This window comes from Phalaenopsis equestris, unplaced genomic scaffold (assembly GCF_001263595.1).
Source record: "Phalaenopsis equestris unplaced genomic scaffold, ASM126359v1 Scaffold000053, whole genome shotgun sequence".
Taxonomy (NCBI): Eukaryota; Viridiplantae; Streptophyta; class Magnoliopsida; order Asparagales; family Orchidaceae; genus Phalaenopsis; species Phalaenopsis equestris.
In genome coordinates, this window is record NW_018164495.1 from 615552 (window position 1) to 622610 (window position 7059).

A 7059-nucleotide genomic window follows, 5' to 3' on the forward strand; every position below is an offset into this window, starting at 1 on the left:
TCGGTCAGTTGATATGGCCTGATTGTTAATCCTTGACCTTTTATGAGGAGCCTCTGGACGTCCTTGAGAAGGTTGGAGATATTAAGAAGCCTATTTTTCCCTTGAACCAGCTCTCTTGTGATAGTTGACTCGTATGATTTTTGTCTCATTTTTGACAAAGTGGCTCATTCTAATATCCTTCATTCGTCTTTAGCCTGTCTCATGGTTCAGACAATTTTTGCCTGGTTGGCTTGGCTCGGACAACTTCATTCGGTCAGACAAGTGGTTCTCATGATCTTCTTTCAGTGGGCTCTCTTTTGTTGCACTTTTTCATTTTGGACCATTAGATCTCCTCAGGTTCAACACTGACAAATATTTTATGTAGATATAGTTGCACTTATAACACATTGATGTTATAGACTTATGCATGAAAATATGCATTTCACTTCTAAAGAAAAATGATAATGATATTTTTCTTATTTGTTGTTAAAAAATTGAAACATATGCATGTAAATATGAATATTTAGGTGTTAAATATGTGAATATATAAGAATGTGTGGCATGTATGCATTTGCCTCTTTAATGTAACCAACATAGTTGATAGAAGAAAATCATATTTTCTTTAAATATACATTTTCATCAATACGTAATTAAATGGTGCTATGATTCTTTATTCTTTATTGTTTGTATTTATCTTGTAGGTGTGACATCGTTAATGCTAGAATTATGATTATAATTTTGTCACTTTTATTTTAATAAAAAAGTTATTCACTCCTTATCCCTCAATTCAATTGAGTGTCATATTTTTTATTATAAAAAAGAGCAAAGTGGTTAAGTGGTGAGGGCTGTTATTTTAAAGATAATTAGAACTGATCGTTTGCGATAATTATAACATTCATACGAAATCTTATAAATTTGAGCATTTGTTAAGACATATGTGGACCATGATGAATTCAGAATTTAGCGCAGGGAAATAGACCAGAGCGAAGCTGCTTCTAGTCTTGAGAAATTACATGTTGAGAGGAGAGTCCGTTCTCTTTCAAATATCAACATTAAATAGTCTTTCTAAAACCAAGCTTAAATAGTCATTTAGTCAATAAGATAAGCTTATTTCTTTTATGTGATTATTGAAGGAAAACAAATATTAGGGTTCATAAATGACATAATAGGGGGGCAACTTGAGGAATTCATGCATTTATCGGCAAATGGCATTGATACACGTGTTTAGAAATTGATCATTGAATGTAAAAAATGCAAAGAAATGCGTAATAGGTGTCAATCTTCTTCAAGCATAGGTGGAGGAACCTCTATCAAGTGAATTTGAGATGGCCAACCAAGCGATGGCTAAATCTAAACAATCATTAGATCCTATTTTCACAAACATTATAAAGATTATGTTAGAAGATTCTCAAAATGTAATACATGGCATTTACATAAGAAAATGAGTATAATTTATATGGGGTGAAATATCCAAGAATTCAAAAATCTTTAATTACTGTGTATGCAACAATACAATCTATCAAGATACATAGAGTCATTTGGTTGTTTGTAAAATAAAAGATATCTCTGTCGCTTTTTTTTTCTTAGCGGAAAGTTTCTAAACCTATATACTATAAAAAATATTGATAAGATTATCCTCTCACTAATTATGTGTTGAAGCAAATAAGAATTGAGACTATTAAACCTTTGTGATGCCTTAAATCTCATCAAAATAAAATATAAAATGATATAGGTATCTTAATCATTTTTTTTAAATTTAAGACACACATAAGTATTTAGAAATATAAGACTTCAGATTGGAAGAATGTCTACGTGATATCAATCACACTAAAACAACCCAATGAATGAGAAAGCTAACGCGTAAAAATATGTCCAAGAAGTTATTGCATTTGGAAAAACTTTCAAAAAGAAAAAGAAAAACCCTAACATGTATGATAGAGAATTTTTTTAGGGGGATGATGAGTGATAGGGAAGCAACAGAAGATGATAAGTTATTAGATTAATTCATCTTATGAAATGACAAGTATAAGGGTGTGAGAGGTAATTAAGATATTATTAGGAGCTATGGTGACGATGAGGGCTATTTTATTGTTGGTTAACTTGTGATGCATCAACAAGGTTAATATATTCATTATTAGAGGCTGTAAGGATAAGAGGGATTGAGATTAGGGCTAAACATAATAATAAGAGATCAAGGGGAAAGACATATGAATGACATAAGAAATACTTTAAGTTTAAAATTTAGTTGGACATGATTGATTTAAAAATAAGTCGAAAATTTCCTTTGGATCATTTCTTTTAAAAATATTACATTCTATTTTGTTTCTCTTAGATCAAACATCAAATACCATACAATATTTGTAAATAAAATACTATAAATACATTTTACTCGTATATTGTATAGCCCAAGCTTCTTAGACAATGTTTAAGCTATGATGTGAGCTATCTAGTCAATCCAGAAGGTAGCTTGACCATAATGCTTATCCAAACAGCTCTACCAATGTGGTTAGCTAATGCTACTCAACCACGTCATCTAGGTCAACTCGCCTATAAAACCAACTCAGTTATGTGCATGCAACAAACTCAATGACAAGTTTCTTCATACTACTAGAATGACCTCATCAGCTTGTCTTAGTGTTGCATAGGCCGACACAAGCATTACAAATGATAAAAAGCTTAAGCAAAAGAATTTATGTGGGTAATGGTTACTAGTGAGAGGTGTTATAAGGGATTGTACTAATAATAATAATAAATCAATCAGCATGAGTAAAAGGGGGCCAACCCATACAACTTACCTTGATATGGTCGGAAAAAGAGACAAAGAGTTTGCATATATAATAGATGATATGTTTCTATATCTTTAAGAGGAGGTGTGAGGGATTGTTTTATTTATTACATGCAACATATCTTAAGACAACTTATTTATAAATAAGATATACAGTTTCTTTCCTACACTCGCATAAGCAACCTCCTCAGCTAGAGGAAGGGTGGTTTTTCTTAGTAATATGTTAATCAAGGTCCTCCTTAAATGGGTTTGATCACCCCTCTAGAAAAGCATATGCCTCATTCAACTTTAATCCACCTATTTCATCCATTCAGACATGTTGTTCGACCGTATAGTCTTCACTCATAAGCTCAATAAACTTGAACTAAATTGCAAAACTAATTCAAACACATTAGATAATTTATCACTGAACTATATTCATGAATGCCATTATTTCTCACACTTATCGAATCTAAATCTATTTGATTAAGAAAAAACATAATGCTCATTTCCTTGAACTCATTGTCATTTGAATCCAAACCTCGAGCTTGTTTAGTAGGCATAAGGTCCATTACAGGCAAACTTTTAAATAAATCTAAAGACCAATAACATCAATCAAAGAAAGATCCCCCCTCTTGAAAAATCTTATTTTTTTTTTCTTTTGCAAGCTTAGTTATTTTCTTCCCCCTTTTATAATAACCTTCAATCTTTCGCTTCGCCGACAACCCAAAAGCTCGACCTTTAGAATTGAGACCATTTCACTCGAGTCGTTCTTCATGCTTACAAAAAGAGGAATAAAACTAAGAAAAAATGCAAGAAGGTAAAAATAAAAACTTATGACAAGGATGGTTAATGGAGCACCTTACCCCCATTATTTATATGGGAATAACAAATAGCCTGAACTTCGACAGAGACATTATAACATTAAATAGATTATTGATATGCATTTCATTAAATTGCAAAAATCAACATTCTTTTGTTCCTTTTGCAGCTTTACTAACAAATAGATAAAAGAATCAATATTCTAAATAAATACAGTTAAAACTCTTGCATTAGGTTCAAGCTGTAACGTAAGCTATCTGGTTAACCTAGTAGGGTTACTCAACCAAGAGGATCATCAAAGCAACTTGTCCAAGGCGGTTAACCAAAGCAACTCAGTCAAGATAGCTCAAACAACTGGCTTGAAAAACTAGCTAGGTCAAGTCCATATAACAAACTCACCTTAGTATCACATTGGTTGTTGTGAAAAACGACGACAATAAATCAAAAAATGGAACGAGAAAAATTGCACGCAGAAAAAATACCACAGCAACACACAGATTTACGTGGTTCAAAAAATTTGCCTACTTCAACAGAGCATAGAATTTTATTTCTTCGAGGAATTACACCGTCGAGCGCCTCGACGTTTACAAGAAAATCTCTATTTTCTTCTCTCCTTTCCTCTTTCTTTCTCTTCCTCTCTTTCTCTCTTAGAGGACTTGGCTTGGTTTGGCTTGGCTGGTGGTTTAGCTTATGACAAGCCATAAGAGGCTATTTATAGAAACTAGGAGAGCGATAGGTGAGAGGCAGGTGAGCGGTAGGTGGGTGTGGTAGGTGAGTGATTAGTGGAAAGGTTGGTGAGCGGTATGTGGGATTTCAGCTATTTGGCAATGAAGTCAACAATATCAGCGCACGTATCTTATTATCAAAATCAATTTCAACATATGACAATTGATTTGTGATAGTATTGAAATCATCCAGGTGTAGAGCAACCGACACACATTTTGTCATCTTCAAGTTGAATAACTTTTTCATCAAGTGCACCTTATCATTCGTCGATGGCTTTTTATACATATCTCATAAAGGCGTCATGAGATCTGCAGTAGTCCTCTCCTTGATGACTTTGTGGGCAACCGTTCTTGACAGAGTTAATCGAATAACCCCCAGAACCTATCGATCCAACAGATTCCATTCAGACTCGTCCATCTTTTCTAGTCGTTTTTCCAGTAACGGAAGATGGAGTTTCTTTTCATAGAGGTAGTCCTCTATCTGCATCATCCAGTAAGCAAAATTCATGCTATTGAATTTCTCAATCCCTGATGTCATCACTTCATCTCCGTCTATCATTCTTCTATAGATTCGAACCCAAGTCACTGTTATCAGTTGTTGTGAAAAATGACGACAATAAAGAAAAAATGGAGAGAGAAAAATTGCATGTAGAAAAAACACCAGAGCGACACAGATTGACGTGGTTCAATAAATTTGTCTACGTCCACAAAGCTGCAAAGGACTTTATTTCTTCGAGGAATTACACCGCCGAGCGCCTCAACGTTTACAAAAAAATTTCTATTTTGTTCTCTCCCTTTCTCTCTCTTTCTCTTCCTCTCTTTCTCTCTTAGAGGATTAGTCTTGGTCTGGTTTGGCTTGTGGCTTAGCTTATGACAAACTATAAGAGGCTATTTATAGAAATTAGGAGAGTGGTAGGTGAAAGATAGGTGGGCGGTAGGTGGGTGTGATAGGTAAGTGGTAGGTGGGTGTGGTAGGTGAGCGGTAGATTCTTAATTAGGAAACTAATTAAATTGTGGTGAACCGGGTCTCCACATTACCCAACAGATTGATGAAAGCATTACCGTAATGAAACACAGAAGAGTGCATTTATGTGGGGAACAATTACCATGAAGAAGCATTATGAGGGATTCTTACAATGGGCATGCATAAAAAAGAAAAAATGTTCATTGGTATAAGGCGAATGATTTATCATGACAGGACTAGAGGAAGAGATAAAGGAGATATATTATATATCTCTTGATATTCTTATATTCTTTAGGTTGGAAGATTGGATTATTTATTGCCCGTAATTTTTTAATGCTCAATTTATCTATAAATAATAATAGTAACAGATGGGCAAGGAACTGTTTTCCCAAATATTGAAGGCATTCATTTGTTCCCATTTTCTCTGTTCTCTATGAACTCGTCCTTCTTTAAAATTCTTTCTTTTTAATGAATCCTCGGGCTAACTAATAAGTTTATAATGCCCAAATTAAACATACTTCTATGAGTAAAATTGAAATATTCTCCCACCGAATCCGTCAGATTTGGAAAAAAAAATTGATTAAAGAACTCAAACATTGTTTAGAAGAACATTCATCTAAAATCCAAGACATTTGCAGACTAATTCTAAGACAACTTTTTTGTATCACAAAATCAAACTAACCTTCATTTTTAAGTTGTGATATAAGTTGTGACAAAACTTATTGTTTTATATATTGGTGAACTATTTTTCTTTTCTGATCATTAGTCATTTAACCCAAAGTCAATTTATTTCCATAAACCTACTGTCATTCGCTGTGGATCATTGCTGGGCAACAACGAATAGGAAGAGTACTGGCATGTTTGCTAATGCTTAATGAACTGGATGAAAAGATCAGTGGAGAGCACTAATGCTTTTAAGCTTTATGCTAATGCAAGGCAAAAGTGCAAAACCCGCAACAGAAGGCTGAAGTTCGCCAGCGAGAGATATAGTAGAGGTTATGAGGCATCTGATGCGTGCATAAAACTGAACTTTTAATTCACGTGCAGGACTCTGAAACACTACCAGGCACTAGAAGAAATTCAAATTAAATTCCTGGAGTGAGGTGGTGTGCTGAAACAACACCATTTGTTACTGTTATAGATAAGGCTCTTCCAATTTTAAATTGGTTCTGACTTCTGATTCAAATTTTATTGTATTCTTTGAACTTCCACTCTACAAGAAGAAATCATCTCCCGGGCTTTAGAGATTGTACACAAGAACGGAAATTATAACTCTTTGTTTTTATTTCTTCACTTGGACTGAAATATTTTGCAGTAGATCTTGAGCTCGATTTATTAAAAAGAATTAACATTGCTAAATCGCCTACGAATTGGCTTGGGATCAAGTTTGTTTTTTGTTATTTATTTATTTATTTATTTATTATTTTTAACAACATATTTAATCAACATAAAAAATTTAAGAGATTCCAATATTTTTAAAACAATCATATTTTAACTAAATAGCCAATCATATGATATAAATAAAATATTATTAAAATTACAAAATTAAAAAAGAAAATTATTTGAAGGGCCCCTTATATTACAAATCATATATATATATATATATATATGTATGTATATATGAAACATACCCAATGGTCGGCATCCTTGGTATAAGACCCATCAGGTCGGGGGGGTTTGAATCCCCTCTGGCGATCTGAACCTTAAGAAGGTAGTACCCGAATAGTTAGACACGTTAGGAGTAATTGGTGGCTCGTATAATAGCCTTTGACCATTTCTTTTAAATGAACATCTATATATATATA